The sequence below is a fragment of the Schistocerca serialis genome, chromosome 1 (assembly GCF_023864345.2).
Source record: "Schistocerca serialis cubense isolate TAMUIC-IGC-003099 chromosome 1, iqSchSeri2.2, whole genome shotgun sequence".
Taxonomy (NCBI): Eukaryota; Metazoa; Arthropoda; class Insecta; order Orthoptera; family Acrididae; genus Schistocerca; species Schistocerca serialis.
In genome coordinates this window covers 525,661,775-525,683,424 of record NC_064638.1, presented here as the reverse complement: position 1 = coordinate 525,683,424, position 21,650 = coordinate 525,661,775, and the positions used below count along the sequence as shown (strand labels likewise).

At 45.7% G+C, this 21,650-nt stretch overlaps 1 protein-coding gene across 1 annotated transcript in view; it reads right to left on the bottom strand.

Annotated features, from left to right (window-relative positions):
* The window catches only part of LOC126474687 (DDB1- and CUL4-associated factor 1), a 245,895-nt gene that overhangs the window by 152,669 nt on the left and 71,576 nt on the right, over positions 1–21,650 (bottom strand). The gene's annotated exons all lie outside the window — the stretch shown is intronic.

The following is a 21,650-nucleotide window of genomic DNA, read 5'->3' as shown; positions in this document are numbered from 1 at the left end:
AAAATCAGAAAGCAAACTGATAATCAGGGTTGCCAAAAGTTTCCCCAAGTGAAATTCCCTGACATCTCCCTGATTTCCAGACAAGTTTTAGTATTTCTCCCTGACAAATTTTGAGATTGATTGATTGATTGAGAGGGTTATGGGACCAAATGGCTAGATCATCAGTCCCACGATCCCAAAGTTACTCACAGAAGAAAGAGGGTCCACTAAAAGTGGATGGATCCAGTCAGGGGAGTCAAACTATAAAAGAAGGAAATTGAAACACACACAGCAAAAGTCATGAAAGGTTACACCAAATCTAAAAACTCAAAAAAAGAGTGATCTTTCCATGAGGGAGTGGCCATGGGGTTCCAAGACTGAGAAAATGTGAAGAGAGGCCCCAACAACAACAACCATGCCTCTGCTCCAGAAGTAAGGCAAAACCTTATATCTGGAAATAACCACTTTCGTGGAGGAAACTGAGGACCAGTTCGATCACACATGAGTTGCCTGCTAATATTACAATTAAGGAAGACTATAATTAGGACAAAGAGATAAAAGAAGGGGACATTCCACCAATATGTGGTATATCTCCAGGGGACACCACCTTGACCGAAGAACTGTCCGTGTGGGTGGAGAGGCTTGCGTATCCGTGTGAAGCTGAGGGCTATGCCGAAGGTAGAGGACCTACTGCAGGAAAGGCCTCAGCCGATGGATCAGACTAAGAGGAGTGTCCCACAATGTCCCATCGTCCCTATCCACTCCTAGTCCTACCCAATTCCCTTTCCCAACCCAAGGTGTGATGTGATCTGTGCCGAGCAGTGCGTGGCACATGGGAAGATGTGTCACAAACAGAGCCTCAGGGCTACCGGGCGACCTCCCAGAGTAAGTAGCCTTCCATCGTGCAGGGTACTCATGGTATGGACCATGTAGATCCCCAATTCTCGTGGGATCAATATGGACACGGTTAATGAAAATACAGAAAAACAAACAGGGCGAACTGAGACCACAGACACCCAAACATCAGGTTCAGGACCAATGGAAGGAATTCCCACAACTGAATCAGGATCTAGACCTGAGCCAGAAGTGGGAACTGTAAGCGAGAAGTTGGACCAGATCACGATTAAAGCCTTATCTGGGGCCCAGAGGAGGAAACTACTCAGGGAACAGAGGAAAAAGGAAGGGAAAGAATGGCTTCCTAAAGACAAGTGGAGGGAATTAAAGGGACTGGAACCTAAGACCCCCAAGAAAAAACTGTCTCAGGTTGAAGGGGATACGCAGACCATCACAATGCCGAAGAGAGGCAGCAAGAGGATAAGGGAGGAATTTAAGACTCCCTCCTCCCTGGATAAGCGAGCCCAAAAAAACATGGCAAGAAATATGGAAACAGATGTATAGTACAGCAGTCTTGGTTTTTAAGATAGCAGTTATCCAGGAAGGCTATCCACTGGTGGCCATCACCTTGCAGCAGGAGGAATCTGTACAGATGGCCCTCTTTGAAAAGATTGGAGGGGTGGGGGGCACTGGTCCAGGACCCAACTTCAGGAGGGTCTATCCAGATCGTGATGCCCTCATTTTTTACTGTGAGGGTGTGCACACAGTGGAATGGCTTAAGGACAAGGTGCCCATGATATCCCTGTGGGAAGATACAAAGCTCCTGGGCAAGACGGCAGCAGAACTTCTAAAGACCACAAATGTATCAATATGGTTACCTAAGATCCTTAAAGAGGTCTCTCCTAACACTCTGTTCGAGAAAATAGAGGCTCAGAAACAAAAAGTCTTGACAGAAGACTGGACAGTGACCAACCAGAAGGTTGTACCGCAAGGACGAACCCCGGTGACGGAGGTCGCAGAGAAGTCCCTGAATGTGATGTGAGAGCAGGACCCGAAATTGTTTTCAGGGTTCTCACAGGTCACCGTTGGGGTTCTCAAAGACTTCAAAAGCAATGCAGGCAACAAGATGGAGACCGGAGGTGCTGCAGATTAATCTGCAGCACAGTAACGGGGCCTCTGCTGCCCTGAGCCGCTGCCTGGGGAGGCAGGAAGTGGACGTGGCCCTGATACAAGAACCCTATTTATACACTCCTGGAAATGGAAAAAAGAACACATTGACACCGGTGTGTCAGACCCACCATACTTGCTCCGGACACTGCGAGAGGGCTGTACAAGCAATGATCAGACGCACGGCACAGCGGACACACCAGGAACCGCGGTGTTGGCCGTCGAATGGCGCTAGCTGCGCAGCATTTGTGCACCGCCGCCGTCAGTGTCAGCCAGTTTGCCGTGGCATACGGAGCTCCATCGCAGTCTTTAACACTGGTAGCATGCCGCGACAGCGTGGACGTGAACCGTATGTGCAGTTGACGGACTTTGAGCGAGGGCGTATAGTGGGCATGCGGGAGGCCGGGTGGACGTACCGCCGAATTGCTCAATACGTGGGGCGTGAGGTCTCCACAGTATATCGATGTTGTCGCCAGTGGTCGGCGGAAGGTGCACGTGCCCGTCGACCTGGGACCGGACCGCAGCGACGCACGGATGCACACCAAGACCGTAGGATCCTACGCAGTGCCGTAGGGGACCGCACCGCCACTTCCCAGCAAATTAGGGACACTGTTACTCCTGGGGTATCGGCGAGGACCATTCGCAACCGTCTCCATGAAGCTGGGCTACGGTCCCGCACACCGTTAGGCCGTCTTCCGCTCACGCCCCAACATCGTGCAGCCCGCCTCCAGTGGTGTCGCGACAGGCGTGAATGGAGGGACGAATGGAGACGTGTCATCTTCAGCGATGAGAGTCGCTTCTGCCTTGGTGCCAATGATGGTCGTATGCGTGTTTGGCGCCGTGCAGGTGAGCGCCACAATCAGGACTGCATACGACCGAGGCACACAGGGCCAACACCCGGCATCATGGTGTGGGGAGCGATCTCCTACACTGGCCGTACACCACTGGTGATCGTCGAGGGGACACTGAATAGTGCACGGTACATCCAAACCGTCATCGAACCCATCGTTCTACCATTCCTAGACCGGCAAGGGAACTTGCTGTTCCAACAGGACAATGCACGTCCGCATGTATCCCGTGCCACCCAACGTGCTCAACTACCCTGGCCAGCAAGATCTCCGGATCTGTCCCCCATTGAGCATGTTTGGGACTGGATGAAGCGTCGTCTCACGCGGTCTGCACGTCCAGCACGAACGCTGGTCCAACTGAGGCGCCAGGTGGAAATGGCATGGCAAGCCGTTCCACAGGACTACATCCAGCATCTCTGCGATCGTCTCCATGGGAGAATAGCAGCCTGCATTGCTGCGAAAGGTGGATATACACTGTATTAGTGCCGACATTGTGCATGCTCTGTTGCCTGTGTCTATGTGCCTGTGGTTCTGTCAGTGTGATCATGTGATGTATCTGACCCCAGGAATGTGTCAATAAAGTTTCCCCTTCCTGGGACAATGAATTCACGGTGTTCTTATTTCAATTTCCAGGAGTGTATAAAGGGGGCATATCAGGCCTCAGTGGCACTGGAGGTAAAATGATTTATGCTAGAAATCTAAGAAACTCCAGAACATGCATCTATGTAAGAAATGGAATTTCTTTCATGCCAATGATGGATTTCTGCTCCAGGAACCTAGTGACTATTAAAATGCAGCAATGTGAGGAAGGTGTCATGAGGTAAATTATTTTGACCTCAGCATTCCTTCCTTACGAAAGCAGCTCTCCTCCTCCTTTGTTGGTGAGGAGACTAGTAGAGGCTTGCCATCGGCAAGATGAACAACTGCTGGTGGGATGCGACGCCAATGCCCACTACATAGTGTGGGGCAGCAAGGACACCAACTGTAGAGGTGAGTACCTTCTTGAATTTCTGTTAGCTAACAACTTGGAGATCTTGAATAAGGGCAATGAACCTACTTTCAGAAATTGGTTCCATGATGATTGGCAGCTATGTCAAACAATCGCATATGGTGTAAAGAGCCATCCTCATCGGACCACATGTACATTAAATTCAAGGTTGAAATGGGAATCAGACAGACCATGACCTATAGGAATCCCAGGAAAACAGACTGGGAGACATACAGAAGGGACCTTGACTTAGGCTTATAGGAAATTAAAACCTCGATAAGGAATCCAGTAGAGTTTGAGGAAGTAGCAGCATAGTGACCTCATATCAGGACAATCTACAAGAAGTGCACAAACAGGAGGGTGGAATAATAACTTGGAAATTCAAAGAAAAAGGTACGAAGACTGTTTAACATAGCACGACATAAAGCACAATGGGCTAAATATCGTGAGGCCCTTGTCAACTACAACCTTGCAATCAGACAAGCAGACACGACATCCTGGAAGGCATTCTGTGAGGAAGTGGAGAACATGGCTGCTCAAGCCAGACTTCACAGAGTCCCCACTAGAGTACCAATCAATCCAGGACATACGGTGAGGAAAGAGGATGGGAAATATACAAAGACAGGATATGAGACACTGGAACTGCTCCTCAAAACTCACTTTCCTCAATATGCTCTGCCGGACAACACAGACCAGAATGTAATCCCGGAGAGATAATGGTTCTCAGGCTATCGAAGAGAGGACTGTGACTTGGCAAAGGAGTGTGTGGACTTTAATAAAATCCAATGGGCGGTGGGAAAATTCCAACGTTCAAGTCACCTGTCTCAGATGCAATTTTTCCAGCTCTCCTGCAACAGGCAGAAGAGAATCTCATAAAAATCCTATGCAAGTTATTCAGCGTTAGCCTAGCAGTAGGAATCATTTCCAATGCTTGGAGGGCAGTGAAGGTTGTCTTCATTCCAAAGCCAGGGAGGACTGATCATACCAAGGCGAAGGATATGACACCAATCAGTCTGTCCTCCTCCATTCTCAAAACATTGGAGAAATTGGTCAATGTATACATTGGGGAGAGGAGGCTAATTAGGGCCCCTCTACATTCAAACCAACACGTATATCAACCAGGTAAATCGTGTGTGACAGCTCTCCACCAGCTCATTGGGAGGGTGGAGAAAGCACTTCACTTCCAAGAAATAGCCCTCTGCATCTTCCTGGATATCGAGGGGGCCTTCAGTAATACGACCTTCGTTTCCGTGGTAAGGGCAGCAGAGGTGCATGGCCTGGGGACCACTACATGTAAGTGGACCAGGGCCATGATTAGTGGAAGGAAGGTAGAGGCTACCATGATGAATGAAAAGATGGTAATTAACACCACTTGAGGCTGCCCACAAGGAGGAGTTCTGTCACCTTTATTGTGGAATCTAGCAGTGAACGAACTCATTGAGGAACTACATTCCACATAATGCTTCTGTCAAGGATACACAGATGACTTTGTCATAGTAATACTTGGCAAATTTACTGACACAGTTAGAAATCTGACACAAGGAGGATTGGACATTGTGCAAAATTGGTGCATTAAACAGGATCTGAAGGTTAATCCTAAGAAGACTGTTGTGGTGCCATTTACGAAGAGGCATATCCAACACTCAAGTTGGAATCTAAAGCTCTGCAATGAAACTCTACCTGTGAAGGGGATAGTGAAATATCTAGGGGTAACCTTCAGATGAGAAACTAATGTGGACCCCTCACATTAAGAGTATCTGCTCCAAGTCAAAAAGTACTCTAGTGAATACCAGAAGGCCTTGTGATAAAAACTGAGGCCTAAGCCCCAGAGGTATGCACTGGATACACACCACAGTGGTTAGACCTAGGATATCTTATGGGGCCATAGTGTGGTGGGAGAAGGTAGAACAGCGGGTTGCAGCTAAGGAACTTGCTAAGATGCAGAGACTGGCCTGCTTAATCATAACAGGCGGAATTAGCAGCATATCAACCGCTGGGATGGAAGCCATGCTAGACATGCCTCCACTACACCTTTGGGTCACGATGGAGGCAGCAGATGGGGCATACAGACTCAAAATTGGCAAAAACTGGATCTCATCTGGATATCCCGGATCACACACAAACATAGTGAGTGGGGTAAACATAGAATGACTGGGGAAATGCCTGCCGACTATATAATAATTCCCAACTGCTTCAAGAAGTCTTACAACAAAATAATTGGAAGCAGGGAGCAGTGGGAAAAAACAGTTCGACACCGTACGGGGGACATTGTTTGGTTCACCGATGGGTCAAAATCAGACTAAGGTATTGGGGCAGGGGTGTACGGGGTTCGGCCAAGACTGGAGGGCATCATCTCTCTAGGAAAACTGGCCTCTGTATTCCAAGCTGAAATTACTGCAATCAGGACATGTGTGGAGGAGAACATGTGTAGGTGCTATAATGACCGTAGCATCTATGTCTATTCAGACAGCCAGGCAGCCCTGAAATCACTGGCAGCTCCTGCAACAAGATCTAAGATTTTTGCAGAATGCCACAGGGCTCTGGTGAAGCTAGGGGGGAAGCAACAGGGTAAACCTAGTGTCGGTCCCTGGCCACTCAGGGATCTGTGGCAACGAACAAGCCCACAGATTGGTGATGACTCCATTTATTGGACCGGAACCTGTCGTGGCAATCACCAAGGCTATGATCAAACTAGAACTATGGAAATGGCTCAGGAAACAGCATGCAGAATATTAGATCAAGGTCTATTAACAAAAACACGGTAAGGCAATGACACTCAAGCCATGTTTTAAAAGAAACTCTAATCCTGGGATTGAACAGGAAAGAGATCAAACTCACGACTGGACTGATGATCGGCCATGGGAACTTCGAGGAACACCTGCACACAATGGGTATAACGGAAGAAGACCCTAAATGTAGGATCTGTGATGAGGGTGAAGAAACTGCATCACACCTAATCTTCGAATGCACGGCATTGAAGAGCAAATGCAAAAACTAGTAAAGGTACTCCTTGCACTATTTAAGGGCATTGGTTGACTTTACTAGATATATAAGGAGTGATACTGCACAATAAACTCAGTTTTGGTGTGGGCAGTGGCTGGTTGGACCTAAGCTGTTTCAGCTTCCCTGTCAAAATCAAATCAAATCAATATGTGAGATACCATCAGCCTGGCTCCACAATCATATTCTGGGGGTGGTTTGTAACATAGGAGGAAACAATGGGTGAGCCTTGTATGACCAATGCGTAGACAGCATGAAGCAAGGAAGACCACCACAGCACAGTAGTCCCCTTGATTATGCTGTGTTTATTACTGAGAGCAGTAGTGCACCAGATGTCATTATACTTTTGGGCAAAGAAAGATCTGACATAGATCTGCATATCTGCAGCTGGAGTCATGAAAGAGAATGGAGGGTGAGTATCAGTTTATGAAGCCAAAAGGTCAGCCAGTTCATTGCCTGGGATACCCACATGACTTGGGACCCAGACAAAGACAACTGAGCAGGTGGCACGGCCAAAGGAAGAGAAATGGTCACGGATAGCAGAGACCGAAGTATGACGAGAGCAGAAGGCTGCTCAGGGATTCGGCACATATTAAAACAATGTGGAGGGAGGCCTGAGTAACAAAATGGAGGACCCTAGTAAGGGCTAGCAGTTTTGCTGTGAACACACTACGTAATTCCAACAATAAATGGTGGTCTAAGCCAGTAGCAGACGTGAAACCATATCCCATTTTATTTATCGTCTTAGAACGATCAGTGCAGAAAATGGTAGCATCCTGGAACTCTGCAAGGATGGAATGTATAAGATGCTGGAAGACCGTAGGGGCGACAGACACCTTACGACCCTGGCGTAGGTCGGTTCTAATCCGTGGTCTAGGCACCATCCGAGTGGGGTGTGAGAGGAAATGCAAGGGGTGCATTTTAGTGAATGGAGATGGAGGAAAACCCGACAGGGGGAAGTGAGATGCATTTCAGCCAGCAACCCCAACCATGGGCAGTGATCAGGAGGGAGACATTCCTCACTTGGAAAAAGGACAGAGTACACGGGATGGTCAGGGCATCTGTGAATGGCAACTGAATAAGAAACCAGGAGTTGGCTTCGTCGTATTTGTAGAGGGTGAATCCCCACTCGTGTGAGGAGACTGTCGATGGGACTAGTGCAAAAGGCACCGACAGCTAGACGCACCCCAAACTGGTGAACAGGATCGAGTATTTTGAGAGTGGAAGGAGCCACTGAGCTATAAACCTGACTCCCATAATCTAGTCTGGACAAGTCCAGAGCATGGAAAAGAAGAAGAAGAGTAGCATGGTCTTCATCCCAAAATGTGTGGGCCAGGAGGCAGAGAGTATTAAGCTTCTACATGCACGTAGTCTTCAGGCAACAAATATGGTAGAACCACGTCAGCTTTTCATAAAATAAGGCCAAAGGAATGGAACTGTGCTGCAACATCTAGGAGCTTGTAGCCTAAATAAAGTTCTTTAATCAGGGTGTACTACAAATTGACGACAGTGTACTATGAATTGACGACAAAAATGCATAATTGGCATTATGGAGCAAGAGAATTGGAAGCCTTGGGAGACAGTCCACACACAGAAGTCCGTCAGATGGTGCCCCGGAGCTGTCACTCAGCAGTCGCTACCGAGTGTGAGCTACATCAGATGCAAACATCATTGGCATACAATGCCGTGGTAACCTGAGGGCCAACAGAGATTTCAAGCCCATTGAGGGCTATGAGGAAGAGTGACACTTAATATAGGACCCTGTGGGATACCGTTCTCCAGAATCCGAGGGGTGCTAAGTGAAGTGCCAACTGGAACCCAGAAGAAAGGGTGGGATAAAAACTCGCAAATAAAAATCGGAAGGGGGCTACGAAAGCAATGGGGCCAAGCCGTGTTGTATGCCTTATGCAGGTCAAGGAAGACTGTGACAAGGTGCCAACAGTTAGTAAAAGCCTGTTGCATTGCAATTTCTAATCTGACTAAATGGTCAGTTGGAGTTTGTCCTTCCCGGAAGACACACATATATGGTAACAAAAGGCCAACATAATCTGAAGCTAACCATTCTCTCAAGCAGTTTACAAAGTACACTCGTCAGGCAATGGGCGATAGCTGTCGAGAGACGTTTGGACCTTTCCAGGCTTAAGGACAGCTATAACTACACTCTCGTGCCATTTTGAGGGGAAGGCACCCCTGAGCCAAATGTGGTTGAAGACCCTGAATAGATACTGCTTCTGTGTAATGTGCCAAGTGTTGAATCATCTGGTTGGGGATGGAATCTGGGCCTGGGGCCGTGTCATGTGAAGAGGTGAGAGCCTGAAAGAATTCCCATTTAGTGAGGGTTCATTATAGGGTTCAGCTTGGTGGGGTTGAAACAAAAGGGGGGTCTGTTCAGCTCTGTGTTTCCACCAGATAAAGGTGGCAGGATAGGACAAGGATGCCGATGCTGTCACAAAGTGTGTCGCGAGGTGTTCTGCTAGGACCAATGCATCAGTAGACACAGCATCTTGGAGAATAAGCCCCTGCACAGTTGACTGCACTGGTGTCCCAGAAGGCTCGGACCAAACCTGCAATGAAGAGCCATACGTCCCCAGGGACGAAACATAGCACTCTCACCATTCCTTTTCACTCCGCTTAATAAGGCAACAAGCCTTAGCACGGAGACGCTTAAAAGTGAGGAGGTTGGTCTGTGAAGGGTGTCATTTAAATTGCTGCAGCACCCGTCGACAGTCTTGGACAGAGACTGCCACATCCTTGGTCCACCAATGTACTGGTTGACGATGAAGGGGACCTGTGGATAGGGGACAGCAGCATGAAGAATAGTGGCAGAGATGCCCTGCATGGTCGCATCAATGCAATCTGAGAGAGAGGTGTCTAAGTGCACAGCAGACATATATAAAGGCCAACCTGCCCAACATGGGGGTCTGTCTACCTGGTGGCAGCAGAGGAATGACAGAATCAGTGGAAAGTGGTCACTGTCACAAAGATCATAACGGGGTGACCAATGTAGGCAAGTAACAATAACAGGGGAGGAGACTGTGAGATTGATAGCAGTGAAGGAGTCATGAGTGGCACACAAGTGGGTAGGGGAACTGTCACTGAGGAAACACAAATCCAAGTCTGTAGTAAGTTTGTCAAGTTGAAGACCCCCTCTTGACAAAGTGGCACTCCCCCCATCAGGGGTGGTGTGCATTAAAGTCCCCAAGGAGGACTTATGGGGGGCAGGAGTTGCTGTATTAAGGTAGACAGTTCAACACAAGGAAGTAGCCTACCAGGAGGGAGGTAGACATTGCAAACGGTGATTGCCGGAGTCGTCTTCACTGTAACTGCTATCACTTCCAGGTTGGTATGAAGGGGGATCCAGTCACTAATGACATCAGTGTGAACCACAGGGCAGACGGTATCCCGGGGCCAGCACGCTTCAAACAGAATGCCCAATAACACAAAACGTTAGGGAGTGGTCATGATGAAAGTGAGTTTCTTGAAGAACAAAACAGAACAAAGAGTAGGAAGAAACAAAGCATTGTATTTCTGGGAGGTGGTGATAATATCCGTTGTCATGTGGTGAGAGTCCATGTGAGACATACAAAAGCCGAGGGAAGATCGTGTCATTCGGTCAGTGGTCGTCATTGAAAAGGATGAGGTGACATCCATAAAAACTGGGTCTGATTAGGGATGAGGTGGAGGGGGCAAGGCCCCCCAGGTAGCCTTGTTCTTTGAATTGCACTGCTTCTTCTTCTCCCTCGGAGGGAGGGAGGAGGCGTTATCAGGTGGCAGTGATGTCAGGATTGGACAAAGAGCGAGTGCCTTTTGAGTGTGGATCTCTCCTCCGGCCCAAGGGTGCAAGCTTCCTGTCCTGATAACGCTGGGGAGGGATGTTCTGAGATGGAAAAGGAGGAGTAGGAGCAGTTCCTGGAGTGGAAGGGATGGGAGTCGCCAAGGAGAGGGGTGAGGAGGGGAAGGCAAAAGTAGAGGAGAAATTTACAGGGTGAAGTCTGTCAAATTTCTTCTCAAAGTAGATGAGATGGTCAAGGGTCTTTATTTCCTGAATACTTTTTACCTTTGTGTACACTGGACACTCTTGTGAGTGGGGAGAATAGAGACCAGAGCAGTTTATACACATTTAGGCGGTGGAGTACAAGTGCTCCCCACATGAAAAGGGCGGCCACAGTCATCACAGATGGGAGTGGCATCACATCATGAGGACATGTGGCCGAACTTTAAAGGCAATGAAAGCAACGCATGGGAGGTGGAATGTGCAGTTTCACATAGCATATGTACACCATTACCTTGACCTTCTCGGGCAATGTGTCCCCTTCAAATGCCATGATGAAAGTGCCATCGTCTACATGATGGTTATTAGGGCCTTTCTGGACAGGCTGGATGAAATGAATGCCACGTTGTTCCAGATTAGCCATAAGTTCATCATCGAAATCGAGGAGAAGGTCTCTATGGAAAATTACATCCTGTGTCATACTGAGTGACTTGTGAGAAGTGATAGCCATGAGCTTGTCTCCTAAACAGTCACATGCATAATGAGAGGCTGGTTGGCTGGCAGAAGTTGTCTTTATAAGGAGAGAGCCAGATACGATCTTGCTTAATAACTCAACTTCAACGAAGTTGTCCTAAGTATGTTCCACAAAGAAAAGGGATTTGTTGGCAGCAAAAGTTACCCTGTCAGTCCTGATACAGACCAGGAACTGAGGAAAGGGTTTCGCCCCAAGCGGGCACGTCTGGCCCTTCTCCCAGGACGTATCCAAAGAGGGTAAGGTTGGAAAGGCAGAAACAGGAACTGAGACAGAACTACATTAAAGAAGAGATGTGGCCGCAGTAGAGCAGCCAGAGTTTAACACATTTCACGTGCCAAACATCCGTCCTGGTACCACCCACTCCAAAACAGGGGCGCACCTTGGGGGCCACCCAGTCACTGCACTGGCTGCCTGGCAGGATAGTCATTGCCGGGAGTTCCGACACCCTGAAAAGATGGGCAACCAGTCCTAGGCTTGCACAAGATGTTCACGGCACAGGTACTAACAGTGTGATCCCTGTGTTATAAGGAGGCTCAGCCAGATGTGTACATAACAGCCCCACCACATGGACTAGCTACCGAGCTGTTGACCTAGCAAGGAAACAAAAGGGCTTTCACACGGAGGGAGACGAAGAGGAGAGAGGGGGGGGGGGGGGAGGAGGAGGAGAGAAACTCGAGCCAAAGATGCTGGGGAGGGAGTTCTTCCCTATCTGGGTCACAGTACAGGTTTCGAATTTGGAGATGGAAGTCAAATCCCTGAGGGGGCCAAAAAAAGAAAAGCGAAAAAAGAGGAAAATCAACCAACTAAAACTACAAGACAAAGGAACGTCATGAGGACAGCCAGACCAACATAATGAAAAACGCCAAGAGAGGAAAAGAAAGGAGGACAGGGAAGGAGATAGAAGGGGAAGGGCAAGCAGCCCAGAAAAGGATAAAGGCTGCAATAGCTCAGGGACCCGTGCACGCCACACACATACCCACAAAACAGCTGTTGGCCCCCTGGAGGGACAAATTTTGAGATCTTGATGGAAAGTGAAGACATAAGTTGGTAAAAAATGTAAGGACTTCTGTATTTCTAAACATGTGAGCAAAAATCTTAAGTACTAAAATCAAAATCTTTTGCAATTAACTGTTTTCACACGGAGAAAGCAAGTCAAATGGCATATATGTTATATGTTTCATGAAGACCACTAATATTATTTTATTTCAATAAAACGAAACACATTTGGTGACAAAAATATGTATTTCATTGGAGTCACAAGACAGATTTAAAATATCTTCTTGATATCAGAAATAACCTCACAAAAAAGTAAGCCTCTTGTGTATAAGGAGGGGAAAAGTTGTTTAAACCAACACTAAAGTTGATTGCCAATAAAATGTTGGCTCTACTACATTTGTTATTGTCTGTTATTGCCCACTGTGTTATGTCTATTATTTTACAGGTAATGCGTGGTTCTCTTTCACAAAATACGTGAGTACATAGCGTACACACTGCCAGTGACTGCCACAATTTTCTTCCTCTTATCATCCCTTAACTACACTCCGCCCGAACAGGCCACGAAGGCCCCAACGGTACTGACTGGCTGCCGTGTCATCCTCAGCCCACAGGTGTCACTGTATATGGAGGGGCATGAGGACAGCATACCGCTCTCCTGGCCATATGTTAGTTTCCGAGACCGGAGCTGCTACTTCTCAATCAAGTAGCTCCTCAGTTTGCCTCACAACGGCCGAATGCATCCCGCTTGCCAACAGCGCTCGACAAACCAGACAGTCACCCATTCAAGTGCAAGCCCAGCACGACAGAGCTTAACACCAGTTCCCATCAGATCACTGAAGTTATCACTGCGGCAAGGCCACTGGTTCTTATCATCCATACTTTCTAATATATAAACTACTTCTGAAGCACCAAAATGTGCTAGAATAAATAACATGCCTATAAAACGCCTCACTGTACAATGTTCTTGCGGTGATTCAGTTTCTGAAATCCACTGGCTGTGGCCTGTGACCTGTCACGGAGCACCGCAGACCCGAGTCCAAAGATAAGCCACAAAAATCTGCCACATTATGCCTCACACAAACAGACCTGGTCTGCATGCAGATTGGTGAGACTGGGTCCAAAAGGCAGGGCCTGCACATTAGTGGGAAATGATGGGCTTCAGATTTGTAGTCCCGGTCTGTTAGAGATACCCACAGAAATGGCCTGCAGCTTTGACCCGTCATTGAAGTCTAAATGTCACAGACACCACGTTGACAAAATAAGACCGTGGTGATCAATCCATGCAACAGATAACTTGCATGAATACTCTGAAAATCAATACTAATGAGGATATGTTGTTACTCACCATAAAGATGATCACTGAGCTGCGCACAGGCACAAGGAAAAGACAATCACACTCTCACAAATAAATTTTTAGCCATAGCCTTTGTCAGAAAATGAGAGAACATACATTCGCACAATCATTCAGACACAACTCATGCACACATGACCACTGTCCCTGGCCACTGTGTCAACAATCTCTGAGAATCAGATCCGAACAAACCGCTCTTCACACGTCCCTGCCTCTCATCGGCCGCTGCTAGGCTAGCAGCAAGAAATGGTGGCAGCACTGACTGCAAGCTGAGTGGAGTGGTGGAAACGAAAGAATCAGTAAGCATGAGGGAGTAGTGAAGTGGCTCACGTATGCAGCTGCGCCCAGTAAGCGATAATGAATGGCATCTCAGTAAAAAAAAAAAAAAAAAACATTTCCTCTACTGGGACAAAAACAAGACTTTTCCAGAGTGTTTTCAAATTACCCTGATTGACCTGACATGTTTAAAATTCCCCTTATTTCCAGAACTTGTGGCAACCCTGACAATAAATTTTAGCATTCTGTAATTACGTGAATGTATTTTAATTCACTTGATAGCTCCCAGTCACAGAAATCCATTTTGTTTTCATTTGGCATGGGAGCTGTAAACTAAGAGGAAACAGCAAAAACACTTCCCCTTACCCACTATAGCTCAGACTGCAGTGCACGTGTGTGAATTGACAACTTGGGCGCACCAAAAAAATTTTCCAGTTAGCATCTGGCTGCTCGCTGCAACTGCTGATACAGCTAACAACCACACTTAAGCAGCAGAAGTGGGAGAAGGTATTGCTCATACGTGACTCAACTGTGCATGCGTCTGCTGGCAACCGCTCAAGCAAACTTCATGTAAACAGTTGTACAGTTGTGAAGTCTTGCTCACTGTAAGCAGTTTGTTATTATGAAGTATTGCATAGTCTTTGTCGTAAGGCCTTGGCACATTCTGCTAGTGGCAGACGCTTGTGTGTGCATGGTGTTTTGTTGTTTAAATGGCAAAATTCCCCAACAATTGAAGTTTTATTTTGTCCCCCTCCTCCCTCTCGTTTCTGTTTTATTGTTGCAGTATTATCATTCTGAAGTAGCAGGATATGGCACAATATTCTTTATCAGAGTATCAGTTGTTATCAGTCAAAATTACAAAAATTTAACTGAAAAATAAGACAATTAAAAATTCCCGGAGTTCCAAAAAATTCCCAGTTTTTGCCCACATGAAAAATTTCCTGGGTTTTTCCCAGATTAGCCGTCTGGGGCCATATACAACCTTTATTATTGCAAAAATGACAAGAGAGTGCCATGGATATGATACACGAGGTGGGATAGCAGTCATGAAAACGAAGGATCTTGTCACAAAATCTCAATCAGCAACTTTCTCCTCTGAATGTGAAAATACACTCCTGGGAATGGAAAAAAGAACACATTGACACCGGTGTGTCAGACCCACCATACTTGCTCCGGACACTGCGAGAGGGCTGTACAAGCAATGATCAGACGCACGGCACAGCGGACACACCAGGAACCGCGGTGTTGGCCGTCGAATGGCGCTAGCTGCGCAGCATTTGTGCACCGTCGCCGTCAGTGTCAGCCAGTTTGCCGTGGCATACGGAGCTCCATCGCAGTCTTTAACACTGGTAGCATGCCGCGACAGCGTGGACGTGAACCGTATGTGCAGTTGACGGACTTTGAGCGAGGGCGTATAGTGGGCATGCGGGAGGCCGAGTGGACGTACCGCCGAATTGCTCAACACGTGGGGCGTGAGGTCTCCACAGTACATCGATGTTGTCGCCAGTGGTCGGCAGAAGGTGCACGTGCCCGTCGACCTGGGACCGGACCGCAGCGACGCACGGATGCACGCCAAGACCGTAGGATCCTACGCAGTGCCGTAGGGGACCGCACCGCCACTTCCCAGCAAATTAGGGACACTGTTGCTCCTGGGGTATCGGCGAGGACCATTCGCAACCGTCTCCATGAAGCTGGGCAAAGGTCCCGCACACCGTTAGGCCGTCTTCCGCTCACGCCCCAACATCGTGCAGCCCACCTCCAGTGGTGTCGCGACAGGCGTGAATGGAGGGACGAATGGAGACGTGTCGTCTTCAGCGATGAGAGTCGCTTCTGCCTTGGTGCCAATGATAGTCGTATGCGTGTTTGGCGCCGTGTAGGTGAGCGCCACAATCAGGACTGCATACGACCGAGGCACACAGGGCCAACACCCGGCATCATGGTGTGGGGAGCGATCTCCTACACTGGCCGTACACCACTGGTGATCGTCGAGGGGACACTGAATAGTGTACGGTACATCCAAACCGTCATCGAACCCATCGTTCTACCATTCCTAGACCGGCAAGGGAACTTGCTGTTCCAATAGGACAATGCACGTCCGCATGTATCCCGTGCCACCCAACGTGCTCTAGAAGGTGTAAGTCAACTACCCCGGCCAGCAAGATCTCCGGATCTGTCCCCCATTGAGCATGTTTGGGACTGGATAAAGCGTCGTCTCACGCGGTCTGCACGTCCAGCATGAACGCTGGTCCAACTGAGGCGCCAGGTGGAAATGGCATGGCAAGCCGTTCCACAGGACTACATCCAGCATCTCTATGATCGTCTCCATGGGAGAATAGCAGCCTGCATTGCTGCGAAAGGTGGATATACACTGTACTAGTGCCGACATTGTGCATGCTCTGTTGCCTGTGTCTATGTGCCTGTGGTTCTGTCAGTGTAATCATGTGATGTATCTGACCCCAGGAATGTGTCAATAAAGTTTCCCCTTCCTGGGACAATGAATTCACGGTGTTCTTATTTCAATTTCCAGGAGTGTATTTTGTTGCTCCCACCAACATAGGGAAAGATGATGAAGGTGGTTCTATATACCTTGGGCCAAGCACTTAAGTAAGAATTACGGAGTATTTGTGTAGATGTAGATGTAAATGTGAGTCATTTCGTATCTTGCCAAAAATTGCTTTGTCTTGTAACATGAACTGTTCTTTGTTTTGTTTCTAGACAGTTTCACTCACTGGGTACCTCACTCCAATGGCAACTTACATGATTATAAAGAAAGGGTTCTTTGTACTTTACTGACATATGTACAAATATAGAAATGGTGTGTTGCAAGCTGACAGCCCGAGTTCTCGAATATTCCATTTGTAGATCCAGGATCACACACAGATCCATACTTTCTAGATGAAAATATAAGTGATGATTCACATTGTTTCCAAAAAGAAGGAACACTCTTGGCAGAGGGGAGATACTTTTTAGCAACAATCTGTATCACCCATACTGACAGGACGTTTTCCACACAATTTTGCATCAACTGAAAGGAAGTCAGTGAAACTTGTCTACCGCAGAGTTTCTTCAGGTGGAGAAAGCAGAGAGAGGTATTCACATAAGGAAGGAGAACAGATGGTGGTGCAACAACTGCAATGTTTGCTTTTGGATTCCACAGATCTTCCAGGATTAACAAACCAAAATTGCTTATACTGAACCTTAGAAAAAATTCTCACTTGCAAAGACCCATTGCAAGGACTCAGTTTTAACATTTCTGCATTATTTTCTGTTAATGTAGACAAGAAATAATGGCAAGAAAGGGAACATATAAAACATTTTTCCTTCACAATATTTTTTTTTCTTAGATATTCTGCCTATCTGAACTGTATATACTACAACAAACCAATTTTTGTGCAACAAATTATGTTTTTCTTTAAAAGACTGCAAATACCATGTTCCCATCACATAACTGCATTTTCCAATGTCATTTAAAAACAACCCAGAATTATAGCAGCCATGTTCCATGGGTAGAACACAACATTCAATGCTACTATATTTCTTATTTACCTTTTTTGTGTCAACAGTTATTGTGCTACGATTTTCATGATTTTCTTCAGAACCTGATACCTAAGTTTTCTGATTTTAACAACCTGCTTGGTAACAAACACTCTGTAACATTTTCAAGGTGTTACCACATTTTCTTCTATTTTTCAGTCAACATTTACAGCAAATTTCTTAATCATATTGTTGTGTTACCTGGCAGAGAACGGCAAATTTCTTTTGGACAGAGTCTCATAAATGACTGGGGCAAGTTAATGAATTAATAGCAGCAAATGATCTAAGGATGCACTATGTTTTTCTGACAACTTTCACTGTCTTAAATTTTAGGCAGGTAAGGAACACGAAAATATGATATTCCAGTTGCACTTCAACGCAAATTTCAGTTCATTGCTATGTTCCATGTTTTTCAATGACATCCATCTCTCAGTAAAGTATCTGTGACTTAACATCTCTTTAGTATAATCTTCAAAGCAGAATGGGACTACGTTTTTGCCCAAATTAAAGTTTTTACTAACATGTAAAACACTTTTTGTAAAAGACAAGTTGCTACTTAACTTCCCATTCTCTTAGAGGTCATCAATGCTTTCCGGTGTAAAATATTTTCGTTGAGGACTATTATATCATTCAAAACCACATTACTGTAATTGGCCAAATAATGTATACTGGCAGACCCCTGATTCTACAAAGAATCAGTCCCCCAGGTATAAAACCGTTTCAAATTCTGACTGCTTTACACGCAAGTTAAAACATTATCTTTTTTATGTTAAGCACGTAAGCAAGAATAAGTTTAGAATAGATTTGAAATTATGTTGGAGTTGCTGGAAGTTGCTACAAACTGCTGACATTATCAAATACTGGATGAGTGTAGTCTGAGCAATTTGCACTCCGTTTTAATCAAAGGCTAGTCTTTCACGTACCTCAATTCTTATGATGTCGTAGCTACTAAACTATGTGTCGTACAATGATATAATTTTGCAGATATATTCAATGGTATATTTGAGAACGACCTCTCACGAACCATGAATCTTGCCACTGGTGGGGAGGCTTGCGTGCCTCAGCGATACAGATAGCCATACCATTGGTGCAACCATAACAGAAGAGTATCTGTCGAGAGGCCAGACAAATGTGCGGTTCCTGAAGAGGGGCAGCCGCCTTTTCAGTAGTTGCAGGGCAACAGTCTGGATGATTGACTGATCTGGCCTTGTAACATTAACCAATATGGCCTTGCTGTGATGGTGCTGTGAACGGCGGAAAGCAGGGCGAACTACAGCCGTAATTTTTCCCCGAGGGCATGCAGCTTTACTATATGGTTAAATGATGATGGCGTCCTCGTAGGTAAAATATTCCGAAGGTAAAGTAGTCCCCCATTTGGATCTTCGGGTGGGGACGACACAGGAGGACGTCGTTACCAGGAGAATGAAAACTGGCGTTCTACGTATCAGAGCATGGAATGTCAGACCCCTTAATCGGGTAGGTAGGTTAGAAAATTTAAAAAGGGAAATCGATAGGTTAAAGTTAGATATAGTGGGAATTAGTGAAGTTTGGAGGCAGGAGGAACAAGACTTTTGGTCAGGTGAAGACAGGGTTATAAATACAATATCAAATAGGGGTAATGCAGGAGTAGGTTTAATAAACACGAAGCCCATGCCTACCACAGTAGTACAAGTTTATATGCCAACTAGCTCCGCAGATGACAAAGAGATTGATGAAATGTATGATGCGATAAAAGAAATTATTCAGACAGTGAAGGGAAACGAAATGGGTGACTGGAATTCGGCAGTAGGAAAAGGAAGATAAGGGAAAGTAGTAGGTGAATATGAACTGGGGGTAAGGAACGAAAGAGGAAGCCGCCTGGTAGAATTTTGCACAGAGCATAACTTAATCATAGCTAACACTCGGTTTAAGAATCACGATGGAAGTTGTATACATGGAAGGTTTCAAATACATTATATAATGGTAAGACAGAGATTTAGGAACCAGGTTTTAAATTGTAAGACATTTCCAGGGGCAGATGTGGACTCTGACCACAATCTACTGGTTATGACCTGCAGATTAAAATGGAAGAAACTGCGAACAGGTGGAGATTTAAGGAGATGGGACCTGGATACACTGAAAGAACCAGAGGTTGTAGAGAATTTCAGGGAGAGCATTAGGAAATGATTGACAAGAACAGGGAAAGGAAATACAGTTGAAGAAGAATGGGTAGCTTAGAGAGATGAAATAGTGAAGGCAGTTGAGGATCAAGTAGGTAAAAAGACGAGAGCTGGTAGAAATCCTTGAGTAACAGAAGCAATATTGAATTTAATTGATGAAAGGAGAAAATATAAAAATGCAGTAAATGAAGCAGGTTAAAAGGAACACATCAGGGAAGATCAGTTTGGATTCCGTAGAAATGTTGGAACACATGAGGCAATACTGACCCTACGACTTATCTTAGAAGATAGACTAAGGAAAGGCAAACCTACATTTCTAGCATTTGTAGACTTAAGAGAAAACTTTTGACTGTTGACTGGAATACTCTCTTTCAAATTCTGAAGGTGGAAGGGGTCAAATACAGGGAGCGAAAGACTATTTACAATTGGTACAGAAACCAGATGGCAGTTACAAGACTCGAGAGACATGAAAGGGAAGCAGTGGTTGGGAAGGGAGTGAGACAGGGTTGTAGCCTATCCCTGATGTTATTCAATCTGTATATTGAGCAAGCAGTAAAGTAAACACAAGAAAAATTCTGAGTAGGAATTAAAATCCATGGAGAAGAAATAAAAACTTTTGAGGTTCGCCGACGACATTGTAATTCTGTCAGAGACAACAAAGGACCCGGAAGAGCAGTTGAACGGAATGGACAGTGTCTTGAAAGGAGGATATCAGATGAACATCAATAAAAGCAAAACGAGGATAATGGAATGTAGTCTAATTAAATCAGGTGATGCTGAGGGAATTAGATTAGGAAATGAGACACTTAAAGTAGTAAAGGAGTTTTGCTATATGGGGAGCTAAATAACTGATGATGGTCAAAGCAGAGTGGAAGTCTTTTCTGAAAGTATGTGTATGGAAGTGAAACATGGACGATAACTAGTTCAGACAAGAAGAGAATAGAAGCTTTCGAAATGTGGTGCTACAGAAGAATGCTGAAGATTAGATGGGTAGATAACATAACTAATGAGGAAGTACCTAAAAGAATTGGGGAGAAGAGAAATTTGTGGCACAACTTGACTAGAAGAAGGGATTGGTTGGTAGTATATATTCTGAGGCATCAAGGGATCATCAGTTTAGTATTGGAGGGCAGCGTGGAGCGTAAAAATCATAGAGGGAGACCAAGAGATGAATACACTAAGTAGATTCAGAAGGATGTAGGTTGCAGTAGGTACTGGGAGATGAAGAAGCTTGGGCAGGATATAGTAGCATGGAGAGCTGCATCAAACCAGTCTCTGGACTGAAGATCACCACCACCACCACCACCACCACCACCACCACCACCCCCACCACAACAACAACAACAACACGTGAGTACAGTCTACAAAATGTAATCATCATGACCAACACTGAAGTTTTACTGCATGAACAGCAAAAATGTAGTATGCAATACGGTTTTTTCCTTTCATCATCTGGTCTGTGTGTGTGTGTGTGTGTGTGTGTGTGTGTGTGTGTAGTGAAAATGTGACATCAAGGTTTTAAATTATGTGTCAAGTTTTTTGGAATTTGCTTGTTCTCTCATTCTCAAATAGTGGATGAATAAAGTCTGTGTAATTGACATGTTGTGAGCTACACTGCTAAAACACATGTACACAGTTTGTAACTCTAATATTTGTCTATGTTAAAGGATTAACATACGATTATAGTTCTTAATGAGTATACATGACAGCAATTTAAATTTTGTCAATAATTATAGGAAATACTAAATTTTGTTGCCCCTGGAAGCTATTAGACAGGCAACCCACAACTGGAAATGGGTGACCATGCACCAGGTTAGTCATTTAATAAGGTAGATGATTACTTCATTACTTGATAAAGAATTAAAATTGTGATTAAGTGCAGTTATTAATGAATGTACCACAAATACTGCTTGCTTTTGGTGTTTAAAAGATGCCAAATGATTACTGGAAAATGTATGTTAGTGACATATATATTAGCACATTGCTTAAAAT